This window comes from Oryzias latipes, chromosome 21 (genome assembly GCF_002234675.1).
Source record: "Oryzias latipes chromosome 21, ASM223467v1".
Lineage (NCBI taxonomy): Eukaryota > Metazoa > Chordata > Actinopteri > Beloniformes > Adrianichthyidae > Oryzias > Oryzias latipes.
The window spans coordinates 3,107,251-3,122,305 of NC_019879.2; the positions used below are offsets into that span (position 1 = coordinate 3,107,251).

At 40.5% G+C, this 15,055-nt stretch overlaps 1 long non-coding RNA gene across 1 annotated transcript in view; it reads left to right on the forward strand.

Annotated features, from left to right (window-relative positions):
* The window catches only part of LOC111946752, a 35,039-nt gene extending 28,064 nt beyond the window's left edge, over window positions 1–6,975 (forward strand). The window contains exon 7 of the long non-coding RNA XR_002872506.1: window positions 6,925–6,975. This is a non-coding gene — a long non-coding RNA (uncharacterized LOC111946752). The remainder of the gene's footprint in view (window positions 1–6,924) is intronic.
* Window positions 6,976–15,055: the final 8,080 nt, after the last annotated feature.

Here is a 15,055-nt window from a genome sequence, read left to right on the forward strand (position 1 = left end):
GAGGATAAATTCAAATGTGTTCCTCCACCCATGCTTGTTGACTCAGCCCTGAGCCCATTAACCTGAGGTTTCATGCAGTTAGAAGCACACGGTCCTCTTAGGAATCAGAACCTGCCACTCTTTGATCAAAACTGATACAAAATGGCACAAAAACCCCCACCCTCCCCTCCGGACAAAAGTAAAGCAGTTTTTACCTCGGTGAACAGATGGCCACTGCAGAGCACAGCTATTGTTTGAAAATCTTGGAGTTTTTCTGCTTTTTTTATCCACGAGGAGAGCTAATTGTCATGTTAAGCCGTCAGAATGTAGCCCACAAGTCTGCCAAATGCAATTCATTAAAATGTGAACGCAAAGGAAAGTTGGATACCATTTATTTGCATAAAATCACGAACAAATCTTAAAAATAAAAAATATAATGTAATTATCTGTTCTTGTGATTTCATGAAGTCCAACTCTGATCATCTTTTGAACTATTTTGAATGCGTTCCAAATTATATTTCCATTATGATTATGCCGTTTTTGCTTACTTTTCTTTATATATATGTCCTCCATCACCAGAAAAATGCCACAAAAGCATGTTATAACACCAAAAAAGTCTTAATCGGAGTGGATCAGTAATAATTTTCACTGTTTGATAAATGGAAATTTGCCAGATCTTGTCTATTCTACATCTTTTCCATTGATTTTCTACATCTGAGGTTAATCTCCCAATCTCCCATTAAGTGCTGTTCGTGACAGGTTGAGGTTAAGCATAGATGGTTATCTCAAAATGTGTGAGCATTACTTTGACAATTCATGTATTGGAGATGGGATGAGATAAAAGAGGGTTAGTTTGGGTTATTGTTGTGGAACCTTGGAAGTCAAAGCTTATGGAAAACTGACTTTTAATTAAAAAAAGAAAAAACGTGCCCTCTTGTTTCTCAAACAATATCCTGCAAGATGCATTGAAACTCGTCACTAACTGTAGGTGGAAAGCCTGACTTTTGCAGTCACGGTCTTGAAATTTTCATGATTTATCACACAAGCAGCCCTTTTTCCCACTGCTACATGATGCAATTTTGCCCCTCACTCGGTCACTGTAGGTGCTTTCATTGGGGGAGAATTGTCAGCCTGAGGACTGTGACCGGTCTGCAGCTGCACAGCTAGCTGTCACGCGCTGTCGTCCCTATATCATAGCCAGCATGATTTTCAATTTGCGCTTCAGTGGCTCTTCTGTCAGGAAGCCCGCCTTTGCTCCCGACAAGTATCCTGGAACCTTGGGTCGTCATGACCTTGTCTTCGCTTGACATGCTATCCTTTCTTAGAGCACTTTACACAGAGACCGGGAACGTCTCACAACACCTGCCGTGCTGCTCTCTAGTTGGGCAGCAATTAGCCCATCCTATGGTCCTGGATGTAGGAGAGTAATGAATGTACAAGATCATTACCTTTTTGAAAGCAGAAAGTCACTTTCCGTTTGGTCATACTTTTTGTTTTAAGGATTAAAGGGTGAGTTTGCTCAAATACATTTTTGGCTGTTAACCGTTGATTGACAGAATAAACACCTTCACTGAGGCTGAATAAATGTGAATGTGCCCCATCTCCAAAAAGGTCAAGATTTAGTGTCAAAGCAGGACTGAAAAGTCTGAAATTTGGTTTTAAATAAACCTTTTTTTGAAGTCAGTCAATCACACAACCATTGTTTTCTCGTCATCCTACCCTAAATCTTTAATAAGGTGTTTTGTTGGATGTGATGGTGTAAATGTGACCCTGGCTCTAACAAGTTCCATTTGTGATTTTGTGAAGACCTGAAGACCTGCACACAATATGCTCTGGAATACAAAAGGTTTGTTGTTGTGCCAGAGAAATTTTGAGAGAACAACAGAAGAGGCAGCACGTTTCAGTCCATCAAGTCAAAGCTTTGCTGACAGAATACCTTCAGAATCCATTTCTGCTCCTTTAACTTCTTTCAATTCGACACTTAAAGACCCACTCTGATAAAAAATCGTGGTTTTGCTGTTTTTAACATGTACTCGGGCATTTTTCGGATAATGGAGGACATATGTGTAAAGAAAGGTGAGCCTACAATTGCATTTCTGAGTATGTCTTTATTTAAATCGTTGTTTTCCATCAATCGTTCTCGAGCTCCCTGCTCCGCTCCATTCTGATGCATCCACTTGCAGACAAATAGATCCATGAGCATCTTTTTTTTTTCTCCCTCTCAACTTTTTATTTAAAGAATTAGTCATGACAACACAGCAACTTCAATAATACCAGTTACATTTTCCTTATAAAAAGACAAAAAGGAAATAAAATAATTAAAAACTAAACTGTATTGTTTGACATTTCACTCAAAACAAGTATCTGCACTCAAACAAATAATAATAATAACTACATAAAACAAAACTTAACAATGAACATTGCTTCTCTTACATGATACCATCACAGCTCCTTCTTATCAAAAGTCTTTAAGCTGAGATTGCAATATTCCATGCAGTTGAGATCAAAAATCTGTTGAATCATCTGTGAGGTCTAATTTTTGAATATAATTAATAAAGGGTCCCTAAATTTCCTCAAATAGGTGTTGTTTGCTTTTATGGATATACATTATTCTTTCCAAAGGAAGGCAATACAACATTTGTTTTAGCCACTGATTTATGCTAGGTCTGCTCATGTTTTTCCAAGCCTGTGCAATACACCTTTTAGCCGTTAAGAAACTGATATCAATAAATGTACTCTCTGTATTACTAAAATTATGTTTCACTGGATATATAGTCAGAAGAAACAGGGTAGGGCCCAATGTGAGTTGTTTAGAGATTATTTTTTCTATTGTAATTTTAACTTCTTCCAAAAAGATTTGTATTTGGTGGCACTCCCACATGCAATGCTTCAATGTGCCTTTAAATCCACATTTTGCACAAAAATCTGGTATATTCTTATTATATTTATTTAGTTGCACCGGTGTCGTATATAAACGCATTAACCATTTAAATTGCAGTATTCTCAGTCAACTGTTAATAGACATAGAATGAATCTTACAACATGCCCTTGTCCAATCATTTTCATTAATATTGAGTTATAAGTCATCATTCCATGATTTTAATTTACCATTTGAATTCTCTGATGTATTAGATATCAATAAGTTGTAGAGGTCCGAAGTTATGCCTTTTCTTAATTTGTTTTTTATCATCTGGGTTTCCAGCTGTGAAAGAGGAATTTTGTTAAGACTCTTCCATGATCATCTTTGCTTTTCTCTTCTCAGCTGGCATGGCTCAAAACTGAACAGCTGGATAGCTCCAATGTTGCTGGCAATTTTTTTTGTACTGCTAAAGTTAGGTTGGGGTTGTGAGGGGCTGTAAGCTAACAGAGTGTGTAAACAGTTGGATACCGGGCGGTAGTGTTAGGCTTCCTCTGTGCCAAGAGTCCTGTCCAGCTTTACACAACCTATGTCCTCAAAAACAACTCCATTTTTTAAAAATTATGGCTAAAAAAGGGCATATTTGTAATTAAAAGACCACTGGGAACGCTTTCACATCAGATGAAAGATGACCGGAGTTAGCACACCTGCTTTAAATGTCAGTCTGGCCTTCTTGACCCGCTTCCTTAGAGTCAGTCTAGAAACTAAGTCCCAAAAAATTAGAACATTTTATACACTTTTAGAGGGTTGGAGTTAAAAATGTTACATGGAACCATTTCACTTCCAAAAAACAAAACAAGAGGAATAATGATTTAAACATCAGTGCCAAACTCTCTGGACTTTCTCTCTTGGTCCCCTTAGCTGCCTTCAAGACATCTTTAATAGATGTGGTTTGTGACAAGTGCAGATGTTTTCAATGTGTTCATGGGTCTTCTTCTGTCTTTTTATTATTAGCGATAACTTAGTGCCTCCAGTGGACTTTTTATTGTATGCATTAATGTGTGAATATGTCCTGTTTTTTTTTTTTTTGTATGTAACTTATATTACATTGTTCAATCTGTTGTATTGTGTCCACAAAATCCGACCGACATTTATAAGTGAGAAATTGTTCTCAATCGACCTACCTGGATAAATACAGATTGAACTAACTCTCTAACTTTTCAGCAGAAAGCACAAAACAAAATCACCAGTGATACCGAACTAGGCTGTTAGGATTTTAATGATGACTACCTGTGATCTGCTGCCCATGATTAGGCCCTAATTAACAGGTTAGAAAGCAGTGGTATCTAGTTATGCCCATTACAAGCCTTCCAAGTGTTAAAGAAAAAAAACATTAGAGACATCCTGCATCCCAGGAACTCACTCTGATGGTTATTACGCTAGCGTGATATTTTTTCAGGGTTCTTTAACACCTGAAGAGCTTTGAAAGTATAAAAGGGGAACAATTGTTCAGTGTTTACAGTAAAGTACAGACAAAAGATAAGAAGTGACTTTTCCTTTTTCTGTCTATGCATCCCAAAGTTCTTTTAAATTATTTTTTGTGTATGTGTTTTTTTTCTGGCTGTTTGTTTTTGAGTTTTTTTATTTTGGTTTTTTTTGTTATTGTAGTAAATTTAATTTATTTAGCAAGATTTTTACATGCCATCCCATTTGGGGGCGCATTGTCCCCCCCCCTCGCCCATATCCAGTCATGTCACTCACTAAAAACACAAGTTTGATAGAAAGAGAAACCCTCTCTTTCTTCTTCTTCCTGTTTACGTTACTCTGCACATGTTTCACTTCTCTGGCTCTTCTTCCATTAATCATACTTTTCCAGTTTCCCCCATGGGGCATTATTATTATTTTTCTGCTTTCTGTTCACATGCCACCTGCTCGTAAGTGACAGCGACAGCTGAAGACAAATCCCAGAGAAAATCTAAACTGTCATTCGTCTTCCAAGGATCCGTTTGATCTGGATATGTAAGGGTGATTCAAGATGTAAAGGCTGTCACCAAAGTTGTTCTTCAAACTTTCAAACTTTCAAAGTGTTCACTTATCTTGCTGTTTTCATGCCCACAAAGAGCTCATAAGACAACCCAGAGAGATATTCTGACATCTGGCACTGCGTTAAGTCCTGACGTCTTTCATTTTGTTACAGAAGCTGCTCCGTATTTCAGTTAACACCAAGTGAAAGTTACAAGGCTGGCAGTCATCACAGTATGAGGATGTTGTTTTCTGCCTTTGACCCATCCTGCAGGAGAAAGAAAGCGGAAAGCACTAAACAATTGGTTTAGGGTTATTTTGCACATGACAGAATGGAAAAATGATTCATTTCTAAAGTAGGCTGTATTTTTTCAAAAAATGCTAGCTTACTTCGGTGAGGTCTAGTTATTTGACGAAGCTGGGGGCATACGTTTGAATACATTACTAATAGTATATGCTGTATGATCAAAATAGCAGACTGTGTGTCAGAATTGATTGAGAAAAGCGTATGGCCCAGCTTGGAGAGAGCTGGCAGGGTTAAGCAGGCAGGCATGAAGAACCAGCTAAAGTTTTAGCGCTGTTGGAACTGTGTGTTGGAGCCATTTGGCTGAACTTAGGTTGTTTATTAGATTTCATGCATGCATGCGCCTGTCATTCCTTGGCCATGCAGCTGTTCTGGCTTCCTATTGGTTAGGTGCATTTTGGGAGCTGCCGTGTCTTTTATTGGCATTTGCCTTTTTGGATTTTGAACTTGGGAAGCACAGCAGCACATTAATCAAAGACCGTGTTTAGAACGTGTTATTGTCATAGTTAGGACGTGTTCATGCTCTTAAAAAGGATTTTTTTGTGATTTGTACTTTATATTTTTACTGTTCAAAAAACTGCAAGAAAATAAATAAATAAAAGGAAGAACAACGTTTTTTTATGAAGCATGCGTAAAGACGCTTCCTGCTCCCCAAATCATCCGAATATAACTGCGACGGCAGCTCAATGTGATTTAATAAAGCGGCTGCAGGTGAGTTGGAGGTGGGACAAGCAGAGGAGTCAGAATGTCCCCCCAGCTCTTGCAGAGGGACAGGCAAACAGGGGAAGGACAGGGATCATGAGAGCAGGCAAGATTTTCTCTGGAAATCCTTGGACTCCTTTAGCAAGTTCTTTCTTATCGCCACAGTAGAGCTAGTTACAGTACATTTTGCAGAGTTGCAGTGATGCTTGAAGAGTGACAGGGAAAAAAGGCTTTTTTTTCATCTCTGAAAACACAGAATTAGTTTTAAACATAGTAAGGATGTATTTACTCACTTCTTTGTCTTTTCCACGGTGTTATTCATTTCTCCCTGAAAGTTTTTTTATGCAAATATGTTGAAAAAACAGTGTGACATAATTTAGCAACTCGGTAAGCCAATAGCTACTTTACTTACTGAGGTGGTGGCAACACTGGTACCATTTGCTGGATATCTGTCCAGCTGCAGAGGAGTTTTCTGCTCGTCGGATTTCTATTATCTGGGGCTGTATTGAATACAGTTTGTATATAAAAAACCAAAGTGCAAATCATTTCTCCTGATAGTTAAATTATTTGAAAAATTCTTAGAACTGTGGGCATTTCTGCTGAAATGCTAGGGCTGCATTGTTTTAAATGGAATGAGCTATCCTCAGAAGTGACTATGGTGAAAGCAGCTACATGCATTGTCTGAAGTCAAAGGTCAATTTCACTTTGCAGTCAGCTGCTAGCCAGTAGTGAAACGTCAAACATATTACTTTATTTTAATGTTTTGTTTTCTCAGTTTAGATCATATAATCCTGGATACCACTGAGAAGTCTCTATGGATGCTTCTTAGTCTTGACTGCATCAACCAGAGACAGTCCCCCCCCCCCCCCTTATTGCTGTCAGTGCAATTTGGCATGCTATTTTTTTTTTTTTTTACAGTGCCTTGTGTATTGTTTCCTGATTGGCTGTTGACCTTGCAATCGGTCTTGTCTGTGCCGTGTCTCCTGTATCCCTTGTGCCATCTTATGGGGTCCAGATGACCCCACCCTTACATTGACGTGTTCTCCCTACCCTGACAAAGGTGGATAAAGGTGGAAAGATTTCATGTAATCCATGGACACCAGTGAAGATCACAAATCATTGAAGAAAAAAGGTTCAGAGCACTGTCTAGTGGGTCTAGATGACCCAACTCCAAATGTTAAAGTGCCTAGGATAGCACAAGGGATAAAGAATGTTTAGGTTTTTATTTTTATTTCAGGTTGACAAATTTGCATAAATCTTTGATCGCAATCAGATCTTTGCTTTCATTCTAAAATACCGGACTTAATTTTTTATTTTACAAGAGAAAAGTGTGAAAATTGTATAAAGCATGTAGTGAGGTGTTTTACAGGCTCACAGCATGAGGTACGCTCCCAATCATTACATGGAATGTTGGACTGTTCAAATATTTTCAATAAGAAACAAGGAATAACCACGTAAAAACAAAACATATGACATTTTAAAAACAAAACAAAACACTCAGTCAATAACTTTCATGAAGGAAAAGCTCCAGCGACTTCTGCAGCTAAACTTGTTCAAGCACAAACTCATTTTCTCATCATCAAGTGAGCTTTTATCCTGGTTGACACTTGTCCGCCCCCACTGCACTTCATTTCAGCTTTTTCTTGACTCATCCTGTGGTATTGTTTCAATTTCTTCATGTCCCATGATCACCAAAGTCCATCTCCCTCTTGCCTTCTTTCATTTGTGCACTCTTTGTGTCTGTGATTTCCCCACCCATGTCACTTTTGGTTTTTTCGTCTCTATAGGAACACAGAAAGACTTTGATAAATGACTGCATGGTGAACACCTTGATACTTGGGAGGGGGTTTAGACCATTCCAAGATTCCTGGGGTCCATATATCTTCTTCCTAAGGGGCTGGATGGGTGGGGGGCCCAGGAGAGCGATGCAACCTCTTTCCCCTCTGTAGACCCGGCTTGCGTGCCTGAGTAAGATGCTTCAGTGCATGTCTCAATGCACATGTTGAAGGGTTTTTTCTTTTTATAAGCTCGGCCCCCCTCATACATCTGTGCTCGCAACAATAGCAGCCTCACAGAGCTGACCACAGACTGTCAGGGCTCATCACACACACCCTAAAATTAAATGATGTGGGAGCTTGAGACCAAAACTAAGTTAAATTGCTTTATGATGGAACCCAGTCACTTTTGCCCCTTGCAATCAACTTCAATTTTTGTTAACAAAAAGCAGAAAATCAATGAAGTGACCGTGTTCATGTGGTCTGGCTTGTCTGCATTATCTCTTATTGCAATGTGAAATTTTGTCTTCATATTTGAGGCCTTAAAATTTGAGAGCTGCCATAAAAAAGGGTACTTAAAGAAAAAACAAAAAGGCAAATGCATGTAACAATTAAATGTAAAATAAGACTGCAAAAATGTACCTTTTATATCAGTTTTCTTGGTTTGAAAACTAAATGTAGAAATCATAAAGTTGATTGTAGCCCACTGATACTGTGAGGTTGAGGCTTTCCTTGTGCTTTTTTGTGTTTCCAGTGCATAGCGTACAGCAGACCCCACTACATTAAAGTCTCACAAACCGTTCCCAATTGTCTTTTGATTATGCCGCTTTCAGCAAAAATCAAAAACTCCGAGTTGTTTTCTAGGACATAGTTTCTGCAGAGCGGCAGGAATTGATCAAAAATTCCCCTCTGACTTGTGTGGGGGACTGTTGGCAGAGTAATCCTTCTCTTTTTTCCCATAATGCCTTTATTTAAAAACGCTCCTGCTGTCTCACAGCGCCTCACAACCCCACCCCAACATTACGGAGCAGGGAGCTTGTCGCTTGCCGTAGGAGCACCATGGCAACTTTTTCCTACAGCAATTTTTCGTCTCCTTCTGATTCACAACGATTTGAACAAAGAATTACTCAGAAACGTAATTTTAAGCCTCATTTTCTTCATTTATGACATCCATAATGTGACAAATGCCACAAAAACATCAAAAGATTCGTCTTTCACCCAAAACATGAAAAAAAGGATTCATTCAAGTCACCCAATTTCTTGTTTTTTTATGTTTTTCTTGTTTTTTAGTTCTGGAATGAAACTGAATTAGCTTTTGGATCTTTTTCTTGCAGCCGTTTTGTTGCACGTCTCACTGAGGTATTTATGGGTTTGTCGCACATCATCTCGGATTTTCTCTCACTCCTCTGGGAAAAAAGAAAACTGCCCTTTAAAGCTGAACGGCTTTCTCTAGGGCACGGGAAAATTTAAACCAGATTGAGGTCAGAAAAATGAAAAAGCCATTTCCTGGAAATGAAGTTTTCTTTCAGACAACCTCTCAAAAGTTTTTCTTTGCAAAAAATGTTTTATGTCCTCTAAAATCTTAAAATATAAAATCCATCCTAGCTTTTTTTCGATGGAAAACAAAAATAATGAGCTTCGTTCACAAATCAACTTAAATAAAATACTTGAAATTGTTTATTCATCAGTTTCTTATCCGAAATTATGATTTCTTCTTACATTATTTAGACCTCAAATACGCCTATAGCGTGATCATCGTTTTCAGAATAAAATGCAAATGAACAGAGAGGTTACCTTGAGCTGACGTCTCAAATAAAGTTACTAGAAGCAAAAGAGTTCTTAAGACATGACTTTCACGGTCTTAATACAGCAAAGCAAACACAGGTTCAAGTACGGCGTTGAGTTGAGGGCAGTGAAGAAATTCCTTAACAAAGTGCAGAGGCTGGGCTTAAATAATGATTTAATAACCACTAACGATGCAGCCAGACACTGTGGATGATGCCGATTTGGACTCCTGCTGGGATTCTTCTTCTATTTTTTTTCCTGTTGGCATGTTGGAGCCCTGCTGTGGACCGTGAACGCATCTTTCTGCTCTCCTTCCACATGTCCTTGTAAAGGAGCCGGGCTTGTTTTTAATGATAATTAGGAACAACAAACACAGGCTTCCATAAAGGAACCCTCCTGCTTCATCCATGCTTTCAGCAAAAGGTATGAACACTTTTAAAACAGTGCAACAAAATCATTCAAATATGCAGTTTGTCGAATACATATTTCAGAAAACAAATGACCTACATGTCCATGCGTTAAACTCAATGTATGTTGTTCCTTAAAAATGAATTGACCACACGTACCAATTTTGGTGAATATAGGCAAAGTCAATGAAAATTGACCCCCTTGTTTTTATGCACAAAACATGCAACACACACACGTTTAACTGTATGTTTCGGCGTGGAGATCCACTGTTCCAGTAGTGGGCAATACCTCTACTAAGACCTCTTTTTATTGTTATTTTACCAATGATTCTTAGGTTATGTTTTAATCACTGACGTTTTTTATTTTTTTTATTTTTTAATTACTAACATTCTTATATCTTATTTTATTTTATTTTATATTTTTCTATTTTTATTGTTGTTATTTTATGATCATTTTTATTTTTTATTCTGATGTTTTTTACTCCAGTGTTTCCTCTTGGGGATCCATCGTTCTTGGGCACCACCAGCTTGACCTGTAGGGCGTGCCGTTGCTGTGGTGCCCGTTCTGGTTGGGCGGGCTGGGGTCCCACTCTGTGGTCTAATAGCCATGGATGGGGCCCTGGGCTGCCCTGTGTTGGGCGGGCGCTGCGGTAATGACCCCTGTGGTCCGGCTGGGCCTTGGAATGAATGGATCCCCATGATATCGTTTCCTCGCAGCAGTACCAAGCCAGACCTTCTTCAACTGCAGTTCTTTTTCTGTTCACGGTTCTTTTTTTTTTTTTTTTTTTTTTTTTTTCTTTAACTTGTCCTGTCCAACAGCTAGGCAGACAGATGAGAGCTGAGGGCCTCTTGGGTTGGACATATTTTACTTTAACAAGAGGGGTTATTAATCTTCAGACAAACCAAAGGTATGTCTGAATAAACCCCTTTTGTAATTGAGGCCAAACTTTATTAATTTCAAACATGTCTGAAAATCTTTGGTGTTGGACCGGACGGAAAAGGAAAGAGGGGAAGAAGAGAGAGGGACGTTAGAGAGAGGGGGGGTAGGGGGTGATAATAGGAGGGGAAGGGGGATAAGACCATGAAGCAGCATAAAGCAGCAAGTTTACTGGTTGTTAATCATTATGGTAAGGTTCAAATGTAAAAAAAAACAAAAAAAAGGGCGGAGCCTGTCCACACACACACTCAAATGTTATAAACACACCTGTTAGTTGCAAAAATGTCCACCTGTCGACATGTACACAAAACAGATAGTGTTCACACGCATACTTATGCCTTAAAACCAACTAGTGTGAAATATTTCAGTCATTCAGTCTGTTGAGCTAACACCTGTGCTCAGGTGAGTGTTTATGTTCTTCTAAAATGGATGGTGGAACGTGGAAAGAAGGAGGGAGAGTGCCCAGCCATCCCCACCCCAAGACCCCCACCGCAGCAGCAGCGGCAGCCGGAATCCCCCCAACGCCACACGGGAACCGGCAGGGAACAACCGCCGCCCGGGCGACCAAGCCCGCCACCCAGGCCAGGGCCAGCAGGACCGCCGCAAGGCCCCCAGAGCCAGAGAGCAGGGAGGCACGGAGGGAGAGAGAGCGCCGCCCCAGCCCAACCAGGAGAGCAGCCCCCCCGCCGCGCCGGGAGAACCCAACGCAGGGCCCCACCGGAGAAGGACGCCCACAGCCCCAGACGAGCACCCCACCACCACCCAGGAGTTCCGGGCATCCCCCCGCCCCAACCCCAGGTACGAGCCAGGACCCCCCAAGGGAGACCCACTCCGCACTCCAGGCAGCCATCCGCCCGGCCCACGGTTGGTCCAGGGAGGAGCGAGGCAGGGGCCCGCCGCCCCCGCCCAGAAGGGGGGAACCCCGGGGAAAAAAGAGGGCCCACAAGGGGTGTTGTAAATATGGCCCGACCAGGCTCGGCCACAGTTGGAAATTTGGCGGGGCCCAGCACTCAGGAGCAAGGACCAGAACCCACCCCCCAGGGACACGAACACCCCCGGCTCAGATGTAATGTGAACCCCCCCACCGCGCGGAGAGAGCACCGCCGGGCCCAGGAAGCCGGCACCCCGGCTTCCTGGGCCCGGCCATGTTCACGGTTCTACTGGGGTAACTGGGTGGGTGGGGGTGGGGGCGGGGGGGGGGGGGGGGGGGAGGGAGGGCTACCTTCTTTGTGTGATTGTCCTTTGTTTTCTGTTTTGAACAACTTTTACTTTTTATGACTGTTTTATCTGTTTTTATGTTAAGCGCTTTGTGTTTTTAACCAAAATGAAAGGCGTTATATAAATAAATAAAGTTTGAGTTTGAGTTACTGCACATGACATTCTGGAAACCAAACTGTTTGAACCTGCATGGTTTTACTAATAAAACTCATGTACGTTAACTCTTAGCAGATGTTTGGAAAATTAGCAAACGCAGAGGTCAAACATTTTAAACCTTAGGGGTGCTACGGACCGTTTGCAGGTGAAAATGTAGAAGCAAGGCAAGTCCTTAAAGCAAAAATGTTTGTCCACGTTTTTTACGAGCATTCTGTAAAAGAGAGGTGGAAGACAACACTTCAACAACATGCAAGGGTAAATAAGAGTGACATAGGTGACAGGGACGTCATGCACACTTTTTTTTTTAAACGTTAGTGTTGTTCACATGATAAGTGAACGCTCCTTATAGGATCCGTGCAGACTGAATGTTAGACAAACAGAGCGCAGTTTGTGTGAAAATTTTATGTATTACATGCACACCCTGTGCATGTGCATTCTCAGAATGTGGGGTAAGGACACCGAATAACAGTATCACCCGTACTTATGAGTACATGCAACTTACCACATGCACCACAATGGTACGTTCCGTTTTCACGACACCTTTAGGAGGTGGAGGCATGAGCCTCAAGGGAACTTCAAGACAAACCTGCACGTCTCTTAAGATGCAGCCGGTTCTGTTTATGACCCTCCACTGGCCTGGACAAACCCAAAAACCCACAGCATCCATTCGGATGCTTGTGACTGATTCTACGTTACACTGAGCATATTTAAGAATGCGCGTCAGCCCATGAGGTTCACACTGGACAAGCAGGGAGGGGCTCCTTCTTCATTTTCTACTGTTTACCAGCGGATGTGCGCCACCTATAGATAGAAGAGGCATGGTGCAAAATGGTGCAAATCTTTCTCCAGGTTTTTCCTTTCACGGCTCTATTCCGATATATGACAGACTTGGTATCCTATCATTCCAGCCGGGCACAAACCGCATGTATTCATTTATCTTCAACGATCAATTTTCAAACAGTTGGCATAAGTTAAAATGAACGTCATCCATACATCATTACCAAAGCCAAGTTCCTGATTGGCCAAAACTCAACCTGGTTTAACTTGCAACATGAGTTGCACGGCTTCGTGTTTTGTTCGTAGAGCCAGAAAACGGTCTAAAAAAACCTGCATAGCGATGCAAGAACATAAGAGTTTTTAAACATGGAAGCCAGAAGCGCACATATATGTACTATATATATAGATAGGCTTTTCATTGGAAGTGGCCACTTGAACATGCATTGCTGAGGGTGATGTGAACATAGCTTGAGGCTTGAGACAAAAGGACACCATCCCAACCTTTACCCTGGAAGGGGCTGTGTGATCCTAAAAGTTCCTTTGTTGATCTGCTGTATTATTTCAGTTAAGGAGTCGCAGCTGACTGCAGCAGAATCAGATCAGAGCTAAGACCCAAACTTTCGTAGAGACAAAAGTAAAATACCTATTCATGGGCGATTGTGTAACTGAAGAGATACCTACGTTTTTTCCCCCCAAAAACATCAACTATTACGAGAACAAAACAATTAAGAAGGTATCATTTTTTAACTAATGGCAATGACTGTGGTTCATACTAAAAGCTTAGTAAGCAGAACACATGAACACCCCCTCCAGACCTTAAATATGACTCTAGACATTATTAGGCTTGAAGATAGTGAGCCGAAGCTGCTTTGTTTACGATGATTAACCCGCCAGGATTTTGCTTCTTAATGTGTGTTTTTTCTGCTCAGAACGAGTTTAACAATCCAATTAACAGAGTCCTATACTCACCATTTCTCTGACAATAATTAGGATCTAATGGCAAATTGAATTGAATTGTGTTATGGCTCAGTCGCTTCAGATGAAATTAGCCAGTCTTAATGAAAGATTTGTCTGTTTTTAAAGTTTTGTGCTTTAAGACCCTTTGATTCCTTTACCCCCCGAGATCCAGAGACAGTTAACTTTACAGGCGCTTCAGGTCAGAGGATAATTTCAAAGTTAAATCTAAAGTATCTTCACAACACTAGATTTAAAATGTCCTTTCCCAGTTGTGTTTTTCTTGTGTGGATGCCTTAGTGGCTGCCCTGAAACAAGAGAGGAGCAGCTGATGTGTGGGCATGAGGAGTCTCCTATTGTGGTGCAGCTAGAAAACCACACTATAGGTTAGAATCTTATTTATCATGCACAGGAAAAGTCACCTTAGGACGCTGTGAAAAAGTGTCCCCTCTGTGCCTTCTTCAGCAGATTTCTATTAGGGCCTGCAGGCTCTGCATCAAACAGGTCTTCAAAGACACTCCAACTGAGCAGGTTCAAGGTTTTATGGGTCCTAAAGAAAATTTGATTTGGGGCCCAACTGCTCCCACAGCCAAGTCTCTAGATTGACTCAAGTGATTTACAAAATCAGGAGTTAGCAATATTTTTTCTCCCTAAAAATATAAGACAACATTAAATAGTATAAAAATCGTTGTTAAAAGTCATTAAATAGATTGAATTTCCTAAGAGTGATAGTTTGTATTTGGTAAAGGTCATTTTTTTTCCCCGAGGTCAAACATCAACTGAACTTTTATATATATATATTTTTTTATAAAAATAAATTAAATTTGATGTAAAAGCAAATAAAAACATTTAAAAGCAACAAATTCAGTTTGTTATTTGTGTTCAAAGAAATATTCATATATATTTAAAAAGAAATATTGTATTTTATGTTTAAAAAAACTTGCAGTTTCAAGTTAGTTTCTTTTGCAAAAGTAGTCTGTTTTGTAGTTTGTAAGTGCTGCCTGCAGACACTGCAGATTGGTTTTGTTCTTCTGCACTTGGAGTGTTTGATGTTTGAGGCTGAGTCAGCACCGATTTGTGCTTTAGAGTCTCAGGAGGTTCTTTTGGATCTTTAGCCTGTAAACATGAGCCAAAAGTACAGCAGAACCAACATGAGTGACAGGTCAGCCGCAGTGTTGGGAA